Raw genomic sequence first — 20,066 nt, forward strand, 5'->3', positions numbered from 1 at the left:
TTACCGGTATAATTTATGACGTCACGATACTCTCGCGTAAGACGTTGTTTGCACAATGTCTCTGGCAGTGTGAAGAAGGGCCATGGCCATTTCCTTTGTATTTGCTTCACTTGATATACAACGCTATACATTATCAAGCAAAGTTCACAAAGACTACAATCAACAGTACATTGCAAAGACATTCTAAATGCAGTGAGACACAATTTTACTATTGCATATCTATATATTTAAACAAGAGTGTCCATTTGTTGTTTGTGCTTCATACAAATCTACAATTTTATTCCGATCTTGATTAAATTTTGCATACTTTCCCTTAAGGACAAAATCACTGTCTATGTAAGATATCGTATAATCTGACTTGAAACATGTATGTATGCTATATATAGAGCGGAAAGATTTTTATCAAAAATCTCAAAGTTCTTGACTGATTTACTTCAAATTTCTACATTCAGATGAAATAAGGAAGAAAATTATGAAAAATTAAATGCCTAACAAACGAAATATATGGTGGCAAACTGACTGTAATTCTTATCTCTAGAATAATTTACAGCGGCGGTACCTGTCTTCGAGATAGTACCAACAGACGTTAGTAGATCGCGGGACGAGCGAAAGATCAAGAATTTCACAGAAATATGGTTCAAAAGGCTCTGAGCATTATGGGACTTAACTTCTTTGGTCATCAGTTCCCTAGAACTTAGAACTACTTAAACCTAACTAACCTAAGGATACCACACACATCCATGGTTCAAATGGCTCTGTGCACTATGGGACTTAACGTCTGAGGCCATCAGTCCCCTAGAACTCAGAACTACTTAAACCTAACCAACCTAAGGACATCACACACATCCATGCCCGGGGCAGGGTTCGAACCTGCGACCGTAGTGGTTGCGCGGTTCTAGACTGTAGCGCACAGAACCGCTCGGCCACCCCGGCCGGCACACACATCCATGCCCGAGGCAGGATTCGAACCTGCTACCGTAGCGGTCGCGCGGTTCTAGACTGTAGCGCCTAGAACCGCTACAGAAATATGATTGAAACTCTTACTTATCGATTAGTCGCCATTGTTGCATATACATGTGCCCTAGAAGGTATTTTAGTTAGTGTTTCAATTATTTGCACTATTAAAATTGACAGTGATATACAAACGCCAAGGCAGATCGTAGATGTAGTATCAACAGAAGTAACGAGATCGCGAACAGATCAAAATATCAAACAGGACTTGAGATTTCCCGAACTGTGACGCAAGTTGTTCGATTAATTCCAATCGCGCTCACATAGCTCTACTTGAAACAGTGAAAACTGACCTCAAGCAAAATAAATTACACATAAAACAATTGTAGTTTCCCAAGCGTTTTGCATTCGCTACGATTATCACCAAGGCATAGGAACAATCACTTTGTGGGGCAGATATCTGACACCCCTGGAAACGCCGGGCACTGCAGCTAGGTACCATATAAAGGCAAGATGTTATTTAACGTTGTTTCCAAAAATCTCGTAAAGTTTTGACCGATTTACTTCAAATTCCTACACGACACAGACTTACCTTACAGATTTTGTCAAACAACAATGTAACGTTTTCTATTAAAATCGACAACAAGAAATAAAATGCGGTACCCTTCCATGAAAATGTGTGGTTTCGTTTCCTATACCGCAGTCAGCTTTTGCTACGATAGCGACGTCTTTAAACCATTAAACGAAGTGTTTCTACCATGTATATTTTTTTCTTCACATGTACAATTATAAACAAAAATTGAATACTCAGCAATGTAATGTTCTTCTTTCTTCCTCGCAGTAGATTTTAACAGAAAACAGAATAGCTGTACGCATAACTTATTGGCTTGCAATTAGAATACCGAACAGCTATGGCATATGAATCGTCCGAAACTTTATAATCCTACCTGTATGCAGAGTAAAATTATGCGATATAGTGTCACTGAAGCTACTGCCGTCACAGATTTAGCAGTTGGAGAGATCTGTCTCATACCCCATATACGAATGATCCCAACCGATTTACTCTTTCACTTCAAGCGAATTAAATTCCCAATCCAGGTTCCGTTTGCAAAAACAATAAACAAGGCTCAGGGTCAGAGGGAGGGGGAAAGAGGAGATGGACGGAAAGGGATGGGGAAGAAGAAGAAATGAGGATGGCCTGGGGAAAAAGGAGGTGGAAAGAAAGGGGAGAATATCGAGGAAGGAAGGGGGAAGATGAGATGGACAAAGAGAGGCGGAGGAGGAGATGGATAGAGAGAGGGGGGAGGAGGAGATGAACAAAGAGATGGAGAAGGAGATGGACCGAGAGGACGGGGGAGAAAATGATAGGATTGTATATCCAATTCGCATGAGTATATTGCAATTGGGAAGCATAGCGGGTGCGCTAGTTTCAGCCTCCGTAGCTGAGCGTTTACATTACCTGAATGCCATGCAGGGTATCCAGGTTCAGTTCCCTGCACTGCCAGAAATTTTTCCTCGGCGTGAGAACTGGAACGATGTGAACTCTGCCTCGTGATATCAACTGTGGAATTTCTTTACCGAGTAGTAGCGGAACCATGATCTGGGATACTGACAACGGCTGGAAGATAAGTGTGCTGATCTCATACATGGCCCATATGACAAAAGGTGACATGACGGCCGATCCGCATCACGTGGTTTTCAGATCCTGATAGCCGAGTCACCTATTTGTATACTTCGTATACTCTAAGAAGAAGAAAAAAGATGCGCCACGACGGAATTATCCAAATAGGACGAAAATTGGTAAATATAATGCGCATGTACAAAAAAAATTATGATAATTTCAGAAAAATTGGATAAGTTACTCAAGACGAAGAGCTTCACAAATTGAGCAAGTCAATAATACGTTTGACTGGAATAGAATTGTCTTCACTGACGAGTCACATTTCGAACTAAGCCCCGATGACCAGCGAAAACGTGTCTGGAGATGCCGTGGACAGGAGTGGAATACCAACCTGACTGTTGTCAACCGCAGTGCCCTTCGAGTACAGCGGTACGTGGACAATATTCTACGCCCCGTTTCGTTGCCCTTCGTGGTAAGTCATCCTGGGCCTACATTTCAGCAAGATAATGCCCGCTCGCATACAGGGAGAGTTTATACTGCTTGTCTTTATTCTTGCTAAACCCTACGAGGACAATCAAGGTCACAAGATCTCTCCTCATCTGAGAACGTTTCGAGCTTTATGGGCAGGGCCCTCAAACCATCTCAGGATTTTGATGATCTAACGCGCCAGTTGGACAGAATTTGGCACAAGATCCCTCGGGAGGACATCCAACAGCTCTACTAATCAAGGACCAGAGATGAACCAATGCATTACTCACTTGGTCAATTTGTGAAGCTCATTCTCTTGAATAAATCATCCAATGTTTCTGAAATTGTAATCATATATTTGTCTGTTTGTATCCATTACAGCTACAGATTTCCGTCCCATTCGGATAATTCCTTCGTGGTGCGTCATTTTTTATGGCTTAAAGTGTATAAACACACTACTCCAAAAATTTACCCTCTCTCCCTTGACATTCTTTTACGACTTTTCAACAAAAGTGCAACTCTGCAACGATGTCATAGTAACATAGAACTTTTTACATATTTCATTGATGATTATATAAATAACTAATATTTCACCTTAATCAAACTGTATATAAAAATAGCAAAGGCTGTATTTAATTGAAGACAGTCGATATATCATACTCGATATACTCAAAGCTGGAATGCGATCGTGCTATATCTTTGGTTCATAAATTGTTATCGAGAATATTTTCTTTCGTATGAAGTGCTTCTGAGACAACACATTTTAATATTTCGTGACTCATATTAATAAACATCTTTCATAAAATAGGTTCACTCCAAGCGATTTCGGCACGTGGGGTTTGAATAAGATCACCGAAACATTTGGCCGTGCCTACTATCAGGAAAATTGTCGGACTTCTCTAATGTAGAAAACTGCAGATTGCTTTTTCAGATATACAGTGTAGTTAAATGTCTGTGAAGCTGATTCTAATCTCTCCCACCAAAACTTCGACTTTAACATATGACATTGGTTTCACAATATTTTTCAAATAAAGTTGTGACTGGGATTGCATAAATAGTACACGCGAAATTGAGTAACACTTTGCGTACAAATTATATTTTCAATATACATTTTCATTAATTCAACAACGAAGAGGCATCAGAGTCAAATCAGCAAAGGAATGCGATTCGAATGCAAATGAGAACTCGAATGCTAATGACAGAGCCTACATTGTTTCGTCACTTATATATCAATTGTGAGAAAACATTCTCGTCACGTTATTACATAGTTTGTATTATGTCTCTACGATTACCTTGCTCTTACATAACCTTAGCCACTGTACTTGAACATTACCTGTTATTACTCATGCGTAACTAACAAACCATAAAAACCACGTAAAAACTCAAACTTAAGAAAAGAGGCGCCACAAAGGTAAATCTACGTTTATCGATTTTGTAGATTTGGAGAAAGCTTTTGACAGTATCGACTGACTAAAAAGTATAAAATAATCTCTCATTGTCCCACAGAGACTCCTAATCACATTTAGATAATCCTGAAATTTTGTAACAGCTGTGACAATACTTGTAAAATTTGAAACTAAAAACGTGGGGCACTTTAAGTGTTTCAACACTGGACTTACTAAAAACTACTACAAATTGTAGAGTTGATTGTAGTATTAAGGAAAATTTTAAATGCAAAAAGTAGAGTAAAATGAGGACAGGTAATTTTTGATGAAGGTACATGGAGAAGAATTGTGTCGCAACTTTACAAACTAAGAGGAAATGATTTAAATAGTGTATTTAAGAGACACCAATGCTGATGGAAACAAAAGGGCTAGGGTTATTGAAACATATGTGGAATAAATGCAAAAAAGAACTTCACAAGTTAGTGAAATAGTAGGAGCAGGATTATCTAGGTCAGTTAGCTACGAAATACAGAACTAGGGTAGAACTAATGTTAGTTTACCATTGTACAGAGCCGGAAGGAGACAAATGCACACTCGGCCTCGTACTGCAAAGGAGGCATTAGACCGGTTAACCAGTTTAGATATTTTAATAAACAGAGACGATAGGGCTTACTTGGTAACCCTGGAAAGTAAAAGAGTATTTTTCACTTGTGAACAAAGTCTGCAATTTCCGCGTAGTAATATACGTACTGTATTAGCGGACGGCCCTTCCAATCTTACACCACAACACTTTCATCGGCGTTATGCGTTACATAATCACCTTACGGTACGGCCAAGTTCTTTATGTTAAATCACATCAAAAACTTTATAAGCGTATGAATGGATATGGAAAAGTGTTCGTAATTTGTGCGCTAAAAATTTTGAATCCTGAAACATAAATCTTATATTTTAAAGTTGCAGTTCATGTGGGGGCACAGAAAGTGTTTTCAAGCGTTTTCACTTAGATCAAACATTCTACTGAAAGATAGTCGAACTTGGGCTACGTTCTGAGTATAATATACCAAACCTCAGTCAGAATTATCGTTACTTGAGTATGAGCGTACGATGACGATCCAGTATTAGAACTGAAGTCTGTAAGAACTTTGGAAGACTTTAGATCAAATAAAACGAAACGGGTTGATAACATTCCATTGGAATTTCTAAAATCATTGGAGGAATTCGCAGCAAAACAACTGTTCACGCTGGTGTATAGAGTGTATAAGACTGGTTAGGCACCATCAGAACATGGAAGAAATATCACCCACTCAATTACGAAGATAAAAACATCCGACAAGTGCGAGAAATATAGTACCATCAGCTTAACAGCTCATGCATCCATGTTGTTGACGAGAAAAATAGTCAGAAGAATAGAAAAGAAAACTGAGCATCTGTTAGTTGACGATCAATTTGGTCTTTGGAAACATAAAAGCGCCATAAAGATACTTCTATCGTTTCGATTGATAATAGAAGTAAGACTGAAAAAAAATCAAGACACATTCATAGGATTTCTCGACCTGGAAAAAGCAATCGACAATGTAAAATGGCGCAAGATGTTCGAAAATCTGAGAAAAGTAGGGAAAGCTACAGGAAAAGAGGGGTAATTTACGATATGTACAAGAACCAAGAGGGAACAGTAGACTGGTAAACGAAGAATGAAGTGTTCGGATTAAAATGGATGCTCGACGGAGATACAGCCATTTTCCCTTACAGTTCAAACTATGTATCAAAGAAGCAATGACGGAAACAAAATGTTGAAGAGTGCCCTGAAAATTCAAGGACAGAGGATTTAAATAATAAGATTCGTTGATGACATTGCTATCCGATTGAAAATGAAGAACTACAGGACTTCCTGAATGGAATGAGTAATCTAACGAGTACAGAATATGGACTGAGAGTGAATCGAAGAAAGACCAAAGTAATGAGAAATAGCAGAAACGAGTACAGCAAGAAACTTAATATCGGGATTGGTGATTATGAAGTAGATGGAGTTACGGAGTTTTGTTACCTTAGTAGTAAAATAGCACATGACGGAATTAGCAAGGAGGACATTAAAAACAGACTACTACTGGAAGAAAGGGTATTCCTGGCCAAGAGTCTTAATTTGAGGAAGAACTTTCTGCGAATGTACGTTTGGAGGACATTAGTGCATGGTAGTGAGAAGTGGGCTGTGAGAGAAACGGAACAGAATAGAATCGAAGCATTGACATGTGGTGCCTGGTAAGGTAAGGACTGAGGAAGTTCTGTGCAGAAACGGAAAGGAAAGGTATATGTTGCAAATAGTGACAAGAAGAAGGAACAGGGTGATAGGACGTCTGTTAAAACATCGGGGAATAACTTCTATGGTACTAGAGGGAGATGTAGAGGGCAAAAACTGTAGAGGAAAACAGAGATTGGAATACATCCAGCAAATAATTGAGGACGTAGGTAGCATGTGCTACTCTGAGGTATTTTTTGGAAATTTGTAGGAAGTTCCTGTGGGACCAAACTGCTGAGGTCATCGGTCCCTAGGCTCACACACTACTTAATCTAACTTAAACTAACTTACGCTAAGGACAACACACACACACACACACACCCATGCCCGAGGGAGGACTCGAACCTCCGACGGGGCGAGGCGCCACAGACGGCGCGGCTACACCGCGCGGCTACTCTGAGGTGATAAGGTTGGTACGGAAGAGGGATTCGTGGCGGGGAGGAAAAAAAAAAGAGTTGCACATCGGTTCCTGCCAATCCCAATGTAGGACAAGTGTTTCACTGGAGCAAGCAGTGTGCTGCGCTATATCTCTTCAGCTTTGAAGCTAAGCTGTTGTAAACGTTGTATTTGCAGTAATGGTTTCTAATATTTTACGGTAAAAATATGTGCAGTTTTGCGGTAGTGAGAATAGCATGTTTATCGGTAAAACTAGGCTGTTTTGTGGAAATGCAATCCGCCGAGAGGGGCGCGGTATCGCGGGGGCGGATGGCGGTCGGGGTTCCAGCGCGTACGGCCGCCACACAGCAGGGGAGGCTTGCTGGATGCTGTGTGCCCCATCTCGATGTGGCTGGTACACAATTCCCCACATCCTGTTTCATTTTTGCTAAGTTTTAGAGAACGAATTATGTAACCAGCAATGAGCCATTCCGACAACATGCTCTCACGTCTGCATCACTTTTAATGCGGAACGGCGTCTACATACGTCATCTGCAAACTCTTGAGCTCTGGCCAACTTATGTAGGCGAGAATGTCAGAAGGAAATGCGTCCGACATGGTGCAGCCAGTTTCTGTCCTGCTTCACTTGAGACTCTGCCAGCATCTCTGTTCGGAGCTAATTGAGTTGTGGTTGGCACGATATACTTGTACTTCGCATATATGCTGGCTGTATTTTCGCTGAATGTATTACGAGTACATCATATCGAAGAATTTAACGGTGTGCTGAGAACACTAGAAAATCGTTAAAATTGGTCGGCATGAAATAAACCAACATTTAGCGTAAATAAAACAAATAGCATAAATTGTTACACTCTGAGAAAAAATAATTTGGTAACATTAAGTGTATATGATATTTCCCACTATTATTCAACAATGTTAAATGTCTCAGTCATGAATATTGATTGCCACCTGAAGTTTCAGAGCTTAGTTTCCAAAAGGGAGAAACTACAGCTTCCGTCCTCTCTTTATAATGTGTAGCGAAAACATAACACTTAGTCGGGTATTGACAACTCCCAGAATGAATAGATGGTATACTACAATTCCATTAATGGGAAATAATTAAACAAAAATTGCTTATCCTTGTAGTACCAAACTTTAATCAGACTATTTAACCACAAGCATGAAATGACGAGCTATACTCACAGAGGAAAATGAAGTGAAAGTTCATGGCAGTGTACAAAGTAAGGTGTTTCTCTACATTTAGAAGAATGTTTAGAGGTCTGCCGTACCCAACAATCATGCTATCTGACATGTAAAATAACAATACTACCTGATCTGCATTAAATCTGATTGCACAGCAATCAGTGTGGTTTTCAAATAAAACATCAATGTGAATGAAAACACACAACACAGGTGAAATATTCTGAAATATTTATTATTTACTTCTCAAACTGATTTTCGGCTGTATAATCTGGTACCAAGATAAGTATGTGGTGCAGTATGCCCTCCCGGCTAGCCGCGCTGACTAACGCGCTGGTCTCCGAGCGGGAAGGCGTGGCTGTGTCCGGTCTAGGCACGGGATTTGTGTCAACGTCCGATGTGCCGGCCAGGCTGTGAATGGTTTTTAAGGTAGTTTTCCATCTGCCTCGGCGAATGCGGGCTGGTTCCCCTTATTCCGTCTCAGTTACACTATGTCAACGATTGCTGCGCAAACACTGTCTCCACGTACGCGTACACCATAATTACTCTACCACGCAAACATGGTGGAGGTAGGGTAGGGGGGGGGGGGGGGTCCACTGGGGTCGAACCGCGCAATTACCCTGGGTTGGATGAGGGGAAGTGGTGGGGTGCGTGGACTGCTGTGGCCTGTTGTGGGGTTGTGGACCACTGTGGACTACGTCGGGACGAAGCCTCTCCGTCGTTTCTAGCTCCGAAGTTCAATACACAATACACACTGTGGTGCAGCAAAATCTTGGTGGGTCAAGGATTTTAAACCAATGCATCTACAGAATATCATCATTTCCAGAGATGAAAAATGTTAATCTTAGTGTTAGGAATAAAACAAGAGGATTATTTCGGTGCAAATGCTATACAAGATTATCAAACTAAGATAAAATATGGACCACACTGACTAATGAAATAAACAAAATTACATCAGTTGTTCATAGAACAAAGTAACTGAACAATAAACTTTGGTGACGTATTCAAAAGATGTGGCTGAACAAAATAATCTTGCCTGCAATAGGTCCTAAATTACAAACAGATAAGGTGTAACAATGATATTAAGCAGGTGAGTGAAGCAGTTGTGATTATAGGAAGTAAATTTATTTAACACAACAAGAGAAATCAAGGAAAATGGGGCATATGATTAAGTGCGGTAATATACAATATGGCCTGGACAGTATTATGAGTAGCACCTGCAGTCAGAAGTGGCGAGTAAGGGAGCTGTGTCTGATCATTCAGTACAAAGCTTGGGCTGATGTACAGAAACAGTTGCTACATTCCGACAGACAATCACTGCATCTTCGACAGATTCTGTTAGATGATTTATATACATTGTAAACAATATCTCGTAAGAGATTTCCATGACGTACTCCGGAAGTTACCATTACATCTATCGATGTTGTTCAGTTAAGAGCTACGTGTTGAATTCTGTCTGCGAGCAAATCTTGAATGCAGTTGCAAATCCGGTCCGACGGTCGACACGCTCGTATTATTTTCACTAAACGGCAGTGCGGGCCTGTGTGGAGTGCCTTCCTGGAGTCAACGTGAGCGCCGTTGTCCACAGCACTGTGCGTCTCATGGAGGAGCAGAGAGACCTGACACGCTCTTAATCCCTCGCGCTGCTTCAGTCACAACCCACCATGGAAGTCTACGCGTTCAACGGGATAGTTAAATGACAGAAAGATATTGCGGGCAGAGATGTCAAAAGCAACGAGGCGGGATGTGCTAGAATAAAACGTCAAAGAGGCTGTGTAGGAAAGACACGTACGTGCGCGCCACTAGTACTAAAATAAATGTACGTTAAAGGTGTTCTATCTCGAAAAATATTCAGAATAGCGTACGTTTCCATTTTTTGCTTCAAATGTGCGTTCTTATCATATCCTCTAATATTGATCGTTCCTCTTGGGGCATTCTGTATGTGAGCTGCTTTCCACAAGGCGAGCCCCTCTCTACATTAATTACTGTAGTTGCAGACTGCATCCTTTTTGCTTGGATTAGGCCGTTGCTAAAGAGTTACTTAGGCTGACTAGATGCAGTAGAGCAATAAGCTGCTTCTACGTTTTCTTTGTAATGTGTGTGTGTTGTACTGCTTACTATGATTTCAATGCACTCATTGCCCACAGCCAGGTGCTGTGTTTAATATAATGAACATGGTTTTGATACGCTACTACAACTGTGGTCTCATTACTACAGGCATTAAAAAACTAAAAACTAAACTCCTTCCGATTGGGCCCGGGAGGGCCAAAGGTAACGACCGATCGCCTTGTCATCCTCAGCCGATAGACGTCACTGGATATGGATGAGGAGGGGCTTGTGGTCAGCACACCGCCCTTCCGGCCGCTGTCATTTGTCGTGACGCGAGCCGCTACTTCCCGGGCATGTAGCTCCTACATTGCCCTCACAATGGCTTAGTGCAGTTCACTTTTCAACAGCGCTCGGCAGTACCGGAGAACCACCCATCATAGTGCTACCCAAGCCCGAGAGCGCTCAACTTCGGTGATATGACAGGAACCGGTGCTACCACTTCGGCAAGGCCGATTAAAAACTAATTTTATTATTTTTCTCTGATAAATATAACTAATTATTGTGTTTAGAAATGGTGACAGGAAGAATATACCTTATCCATCGCAATACCCAGTATATAGGAAATCCATTATCAGCAAAATTACAGGACATGAATCTCTCCAGCAGGTAGGCAAAGAAGGCAGAATGCTTCTGCTAGGGATAAGTTATAGAATCATCCTCATTGCGTAAGAACTAATTTTAGGAGCACGGCAACATCTCCCCGAAAGACTATCCTCTCGCTCCGCCCCCTCTCCAGTCTACCCTCCCCGCCCCCCGTTACCATTGTCCAATCAGCCCCCTGCATCCTCCTGGCTGCAAAGAGGTATCAACAACAAAGATACTTTGGAATTACCGCGTTCTTCTTGAAGTCTATCATATCTTTTGCACACCAGACGAAACAGTTTTGTCATCTCTCACAGTTCTCAATGCTGACGGCATCTCTTCTACTGCAGGAGCCTCGTTTCGGCGTAGGTGTTTCGGTACTCTGCCAAATTCTTCTCTCAATTCCATATCTCCACTCTCAGCTTCATTTACTTACCATCCTCCTTCCTGTCTTCCAGTTTGTGTCCCTTGTAAAGGCCCTCTACACATCTCCTCCACCTTTCAGATTTCCTGCCTGCCATCTGAGCTGTTGGTATGCATGTAGCTGCGATTCTTTTCGCCATAGATGTCATCTACATTTTCCTCTGGTCGAGCCTTCTTCTATGACTGCGCATTTCTCCTCTAATCATTCAACGTTACAAGAAGACATCAGAAAATTAATCTCTTGTTTTAAGAAGAAAAAGCACAGAGAAAGATACCAGTCGCAGTAATCGATCTCGGGTGGGCCGTAATAATTGTCATAGTACGCAGTCATAACGTTGTGAAGTACAGCTTTTAAACTTTCTCGCATAGCAGTATTTTGTTACTCATTTCGCCCCACTTTAGCCGCCCAATCATCGGGCGCGAAGTATGTACAGTAGAGTGAGTACGAGGTTTGTGAGTTTCTGTTTCCACATTGTTAACATGCTTTGTTCACCTTATCGAAGTGCGTGGTTTCTAACCCGTAGCTCCGAGATCTCTTTGCTTTGAACATTTTTATGTTGCGATTGGCAAATGGAGTATAAATGAACGAAACGGATTAGTGGGTCGTCAACGAAGTAGTATAGCGCTATCTAATTATTAAGATCGCTGTTGTGCATTATCTTCTTTGCATCTTAAACTTAAAGCGAACGATATTTGCAGGAGATTCGCTGTTCTTGAACATGGCTGACATGATCAAATCGTAAATGGAAAATCATTAACTTCATTTCATATGTGTAATTATTCTTTAGTTGGTTAGGTTTGTTAATTTTGATACTGAGGCGTGTGTATAGCTACAAATTATCAAAACGAAAATCTTGTTAAAATAATATTGAACATACAAGTGTGTGAGCTTGAAATATTACGTAGTCACATTTCGCGTAGAATAGCGTGTTCTCGAACACGATTTCATAACACTTTGAAACACGTGTGCACTTCCCTCCCTCCCATTCCGACTCCGACATCCGGCAAACAACAGAGCTCTGGTTATCACCTCAGTGTACAGAACTTCGCACTCGGGCGTTAGACAGCTGCAGTGGGGCGGAGCGAGTGATGAACATTCGTTGCACACAGAAATCACAAAGCTGTACTTTCACAGGGTTATACATGCATACTATCGTAATTATTATGGCCCATTCGAGGGGGTGGAGGGTGGAGGTTGTGCAGGTGCTAGCGGTGGTAGATATCTTGGAAGTGTCCAGAATGAGATTTTCACTCTGTAGCGGAGTGTGCGCTGATATGAAACTTCCTGGCAGATTAAAACTGTGTGCCGGACCGAGACTCGAACTCGGGACCTTTGCCTTTCGCGGGAAAGTGCTCTACCATGTCCGGCACACAGTTTTAATCTGCCAGGAAGTTTCTTCTTGGCAGTGTGTTTTTTCTCTACGTAAAATATGAAGTCGAGTTTGTTTCGAATAAAAACAGTCTCTGTTGCAAAATTGTTATTATAATAAGTAAGCGTATCGCCCTTCTAAGGTATTAGATTAGGTAAAAATGTTGTAGGATAAGCTCCATGCGTCAATTGCCCCTGAAGGGCATTAATAAGAAACGTGTTTAGTGTCCTCATCGACAGTTGTCGGATGGAGGTTATTCTACTACATTTTTGCACAATCTGTTTATGCCTTGTAAGGGCGAAAAGCGTAACTGTTATCAGTAAAAACAATTTTTCAACCGAGAATCTTTTCATTCAAAATATTCGTAACCGGTAGCTGCATCAGACAGCCAAAATGGAGTGGAACCAATGTGAAGTCGAAGTTTGCGATGTTTCCTTCTTAGACATTTTGCACATGGCTCTCTGCCAGTCTTCAACACCGACACCGAGTGTAGAGCCGTCGGCACACGGGGTGAGGGAGCTAACGTCATCACGTTATCCCACAGCGCCGTCGGCACACGGCACGAGCTGCTTGATGTGATATTGCGATCACTAGTGGCCGTTGTCGACTTCATTTGGCTCTCACATCATACAGTTTCTTCACAAAAATAGACTCGCCTAGAATTTCTACGTTAGCTCTATTAAAACGAATATTTATTTTGCTGAACATATGCTAATCGTGTTGTTCTATGATATAAAACTTTAATATCCCTGATCGTATAATAAGACAAAAATGAAAGACACATGTCCACTCTGGAAAAACATCAGCTAACGAAAGTTCACCGAATCAAACAAACTCACTCTTGACAGAGAGCGCACTTACATTTAAATAAAATCAAATAGCACAGAAATTATTTCTATTAACTTCACACGAAACTCCCACGACCTTTTAGAAAACGCGAAGGTCAAAAACAAAACTATGGATACATTGGGACACGATCACCCATCCGATTTGCCTGCGGTTCCGTATCGGATTCCCTCAGCCAACCACACTATGTTGAATTTCAATTTAAATTAGCATCTTTTCTGTAAGGTACTTTAATTCCCTTTATGTTACTGAATTTATTTGTAGCAAATCCTAACCCGAACCACATGTTTTTGTGAATCTTAAATGGATCGTTGCCTTAAAACGGTTTACTCTCGTAACACGCGAGTTATAACGCGAAAATAACTGAATACGATAATTCCTTAACCATCAATACGACGTTTCTCTTTTATTACAATATATTGTACCAATAACGATTCGTTCTCGAGCCATTCAACGGGCTGGCACTTAGAAACAGCGTGTATTCACAGGGTGTAAAGTATAACATGAAATCCACCAAATATAGGCTTCTATTGAACGCGACAAATGCATTATGGCGTCTTGCTTTCTGCTTGTGGCGTAGGGAGCGTTCTTGTTTCCTGTTGGTTCTATTTTCGTGGCACGTTGCCGAAATATCGCAGAACTTACACTGATGAGCCAAAACATTACGGCAACCTATTTAAAAGAGTCAACTTCTGTATCGCAATTCAGTAGTGATTCTGCTTGCCATGGATTCGACAAGTACTTGATACGTTTCCAGAGGTTTGTGGCACCAGATGCCTATGCACAAGTCACACACTTCCTGTAATTTAACGGCGGCTGGTTTGTGGGCGCGAGCTGGCGCCCGATACCGTCCCAATTGGGTTTCGTAGGAGTCAGATAAGCCGAATTTCATGCCCAAGATATCAACGTGAGTTCACTATCATGGTCCTCAGACCATTGTAGTATGATTCTGGCTTTGTGACACGGACACTTATCCTGCTGGAAGTTGCCATCTCTGTTGAGAAAGACATCAAGCATAAGGGATTGAAAGTGGCCCCTAATAATGTTCACGTACTCCACAACTGCCACGGTGCCTTTGATTACTACTGCAGGTCGCACTGAAGCCTAGGTGAATGTCCTCCATAACATAATACTTATCTCACCGGCTTGTGTCTACGGCGCGCTGCATGGCTCGAGCAGCCGATTGTCTGGATGATGGCGTATTTGGGAACGACCTCGACCTGGTTTAACAATAAAGGGATTAATCCGACCGGAGACGCAATTCCAGTGATCAGCTGTACAAACTCGATGAACCCGTGCCTACTGTAATCATAATCGACAATTTGTCGGGTCAACGTGGGAATGGATATGGGTTCTCTGCTGCGGAACACCATTTTCAACACTGTGCGCTGGACAGTGTGCTCCAAAGTATTTGTGCCTGCGCCAGCACTGTCAGATCTGCCACATATTGCCGCCTGCCTTGCTTTAGAGAGTGGCCAAGCCTCCGACCCATATGTTCCGAGATGAGGTACAGACGTACAACTCCTTCTCGTCTACTCATTGGTTCAGCATTATTCAACCACTTTCCATAGATGCTCACGACAGTAGCACGCGAGCAGTCGACCAGCTTCGCCGTTTCCGAGATGCTCGCTCCCAGGCACTGGGCCACAACGATCTGGCTTTGGTCAAAGTCGCTTAAATCGGTGGATTTCTGTATTTGCTCCTCCTATCGTCGCTGGAATGTTTCCCCATCCGTCGCTGCTCCGCTCATATACCTCTCTTACTGCGTCGCACGCCCTCAGCGCCACCAGGCGGCATACAACCTCGCGGTGGGCAGTTGTCGTGATGTTTTGGCTCGTCAGTGTGTTTTGTGCTTCACACATGGCTTCTCGACGAGAAATAGCAGGAAGTGACGTCACACAGCACGTAGAGCGCCTCGTCACGACGTTAGCTAACTCGTCCCTTGTGCGGCCGGCTTAAGGTTCTGGGAGAGTGTTAATAAGAAGATACGCGCCCAGGGCTGGCAGCAGCAGCTGATCGGCGTCCGGCCGCCAGCGCGAAGGCCGCGTGCGTGCGTGGGCGGGTGTTCCCGGCTCTGGCTCTGGGTTCGCTGCCGGCGGTCATTGTGAGTGACGGCCGCGATTTCCACACAACCCGGGCCGGCCGCGGCCGCTCGTCCCCACACTCTCTGCAGCCCAGCGCCCACTTCAGCCACTGTCCCGATTCCTTCTCGCCATTACTGTAGACATGACCAGTAACGCACCACTCTCACAAACGATCGCCTGTTAATTCGTTCCCCTTCGCGTCATCTGAACTTCGGATAGCTAATCTTCTAATGCAGTGATTTTAACCTGTTGCTTAGTACGTACAAACGTACCGTCATTTGACCATCGGACTTCTGTATACTAGGAAGGTAAAAGAACGGACTCGCAAAATTACAGACCAGTATCCCCACCATCGGCTTGCGCAGAATCCTTGAACATGTTCTCAGTTCGAATGTATAAATTTTCCTGAGACCGAGAAGGCTAGGTCCGCAAATCAATACAGTTTTATGAAGCATCGCTCGTGTGAAACTCCGCTTGCCCTTTTCTGTCATGAGATGTTACGACCTATGGGTGAAGCACATTTTTCGATTTCCGCAAAGCATTTCACATGGTGCCTCATTGCAGACTATTATCAAGATATGGGCCAATAGATCAGATTCACGATATATGAGTGACTCGAAGACTTCTTAATTTATAAAACCCATTATGTTGTCTTCGGTGGGGAGTTTTCACCAGGGACAAGGGTATCGTCAGGAGTGTCCCAAAGAAGGGTGGTAGGACCTCTATTATTCTCTATACAGTATACTCCTGTATATCGGTTGACAGAACACGTGCTGAGTAATCAAGAAGTCGGCAGTTTTATAATGGAAGAACTTTTACGTATCTGTCGAGGTTGGGGTTTGGTGGCGGGGGTTGAAAAATTGTCGAGGGAGACGGAGGCTCGAATACTGTAAGCATGTAACTTTGTCTCGAAACTGGCAGAAAATCCAAAGAGATTCTGGTCGTATGTAAAATATGCTAACAGCAAGACACAATGAATGCCTTCTTTCCACTATGGCAATGGAAATACTATCGACGACAGTGCTTCTAAAGAAGAGTTACTGAACATAGCTTCTAAAATTCCTTCACCAAAGAAAACGAAGTAAATACTACAGAATTCGAATCAAGATCAGGTGCCAACATGAGCAACTCAGAAGTAGACATCCTCGGACTTACATTATTTAATAAAAGCAAATCTTTCGTTCGAGATTGTATACGAATTAAATTCCTTTGAGAGTACGCTGATGCCATAGCCCCATACTTGACAGTCATATACAAGCGCTCACTCGTCAAAAGGGGCGAACCCAAAGTTGCATAGGTCACACCAATATTCAAGAAAGGCAATAGGAGTAATCCACTAAATTACAGGCCCATGTCATTAACTGCAATATGCAGCAGGATTTTGGAACGCGGATTTAGAAAACATCGTTCTTGTGGAGCACAGCTATTTCTTTACTCACACGAAGTGTTGTGTGCTATCGACAAGCTATTTCAAATTGATTCTGTATTTCTAGATATCCATAAGGCTTTTGACACTGTACCACACAGTAGTGAAATTGCGTGCTTATGGGATATCGTCTCAGTTATGTGACTGGATTCACAATTTCCTGTCAGAGAGGTCACGGTTCGTAGTAACTAACAGTTCGTAGTAACAGAAGTGATTTCTGGCGTACCTCAAGGTAGTATTATACCCCCTAAGCTGTTCCTCATCTTTATAAACGATTTAGGAGACAATCTAAGCAGTCGTCTTAGATTGTTTGCAGATGATGCTGTCGTTTATCATCTATTAAAATCATTGGAAGATCAAGACAAATTGCAAAACGGTTTAGAAAAGATATCTAAAATCGGAAATTGACCCAGAATAATGAAAAGTGTGAGCTCATCCACATGAGTGTTAAAAGGAACCTGTAAACTTAGGTTACACTGTAAATCAGTCAAATCTAAATGCCGTCAATTCAACTAAATACCTAGGAACTACAATTACGAAAGATGTAAATTGCAAATAAGACATTGAAAAAAACCAGACTGCGTTTTAGTGGCAGGACACTGAAAAAATGGAACAGATCTACTAAAGATACTGCCTACATTACGCTCGTCCTCTTTTCCAGTACTGTTGCGCGGTGTGTGATCCTTAAGAGACAGGATTAATTAACGGAGTACAACGAGAAAGTTCAGGAAAGAGTAGCACGTTTTGTATTACCGAGCAATAGGGAGAGAGTGTTCCGGAAGTGATAGAGGATTTGTGGTGTAAACCATTCGTTTGGCAGGATTTTCTCATGAAATTTCAATCACCAACTTTCTCCTCCGAAAGCGAAAATATTTTGTTGACGCCGAATTACATAGTGAAAAACGATCATCGTAATAAAATAAAGAACTCAGAGCTAGCACGGAAAGATAAAGTGGTTCGTTGAACCCTTTTCGAGGCACTTAGGTGTGATTTGGAGAATAACCATTTAAATGTAAATCTGAACTTCAGATTACTAATTTGTAATGCATGCTTCCAACCTGTGGGTTATTAACCTCTGTCAGGTAGAGCGAAATTTTGTAGGAGCTAAAAACTAAAAGGATTTGGTTATGGTTCAATCACTAACTTACATTCTTTGGTTAAATGTTTGAGCCGAGCGAAAACAAGATTCCGCAGACATTAAGCAATGGATTTTAGTCCGGAATTTTCATAGCAAAACGAAGTATGGAAAATGGACGAATCGAATATAAACATGATCATCGAGAGGTCTAGTTTCGCAAGAAAACATTTAATTGTTAATTAAGGTAAAGTTAGTCATATTATCAAAAAACTGAAGTATTTAACGAGCAGCCGCTGGTACCTCGCCTTCGAGCGACGACTAACTATTGTTTTCTTGAGTATTTCTCATCTGCAGTATTTCAAGCATCATTAAAATGTCCGTCAAATGTTTCTCTAATCTATTTTATTTCTTACCTTTTAGACTAATCATTTCACAAACAGATGACCAGCTGAAATGAAACATAATACAGTCTAAATCAGAATGGCTGTACACGTAACAGGAACCGCTGAATGACGATAGTTAGCTGCTCTACTATCGTCATTCAGCGGTTCCTGCTACGCGTACAGCCATTGTGATGATCGAATCCAGTCACCTTGTAATAAACGTGTCTTTGCGATTTACACTGTTTTATAATTAACTAACTGATCACCGCTGCTGCGCTCGGGTATCGGTAGTTTTGTTATGATGAGTGATGGTAAGAAAGCTAATAAATTTATGTGTATATTGTGGTGTGGAGACGTATATACAAAAAATGTATGCAGTGCCGGTATCTAGGTACATAATGAACGTGTTTCTATTATTGTACTGTATGTAGAATCTGAAAGCATGCATTACATTTCCTAATAACATTTAAAAATGTCTCGATCCATTACTTACGTATAGAAGTAGAGTTTTTAGGTGTTGCTCTGACTCAGCTAGTACTGGCTGTGAGATTCTGCCACCAGAGCAACAATCAGTTCTTCCTTCGATTTTGATGCATTATAGTGCTTACATTTTTGATCCATCGCCCTTAGATGACTAATTTATGATCTACGTAGTCAAATGCAACCTTAGCGAAAGCCTCCCACGTTCCACATGCGAAGCTACGACTTGCTGTTTGTCGTACAGCCTTTAGATGATGTCTTTTTCTCTGAATCTTCAAGCGTCATGCTGCTGTAAGAGACACGTGTCACTCAGCGTCTAAAATGCAACGGGGTTGTGACTGTTCTACCGTCTCTGTAACTCTCAAGGCCACCTGACTTTCTGCATCTAAGTTTTGGTGGACATGAGATTGCTCCGAGCCTTGTTGAATTGGAGTAACTTTCGGGATAAATTCTAATGTCCGGTTCCACTCGTCGGCTTTGGCCAATGACGTCATACCTAAGGCAAAGACACTGGTTAGAGGCAATCTGTGAAAGGAACGGATCACACACGAAAACAAACGAATGTAGCATACGATAAACTTACACTCACGTTTAAGGCGATTATTATTTACGCAAAAATTACATCTAAACGCGTCGAAGACAACGAATACAAATAAGAACAAGAATAGCAAAAAAAATATGTCTGATTGGTTTTATTTTCATAATTTATGCGAGTAGAGGGGGAACAGAGAACCATTAAACTGCATGACAGTAAAGTGATATCCTTCTGTGATGAAACTGCGTTAATTTTAATATTAATTACTAATTCAAACGGAAAAATTGCAGGTAAATTGGGGTTTTGGGCGGGGAGAAACTAAATTGCAACAAAGATAATGATAACAGATACGAATTACTAACATGAAATATGGAAAAACTAACACAAAAGACCTTGATTCATGTGTGCATTTCTTAAGCAGTTAACACCTTCCACTTCATAGCAATCACCGTGAGAT

The 20,066-nt window shown here is 41.7% G+C and overlaps 1 protein-coding gene across 1 annotated transcript in view; it reads right to left on the reverse strand.

The window, feature by feature from the left end:
* LOC124619655 (protein borderless) overlaps nucleotides 1-20,066 on the reverse strand; it is a 449,367-nt gene that overhangs the window by 311,506 nt on the left and 117,795 nt on the right. The gene's annotated exons all lie outside the window — the stretch shown is intronic.

This window comes from Schistocerca americana, chromosome 6 (assembly GCF_021461395.2).
Source record: "Schistocerca americana isolate TAMUIC-IGC-003095 chromosome 6, iqSchAmer2.1, whole genome shotgun sequence".
Taxonomy (NCBI): domain Eukaryota; kingdom Metazoa; phylum Arthropoda; class Insecta; order Orthoptera; family Acrididae; genus Schistocerca; species Schistocerca americana.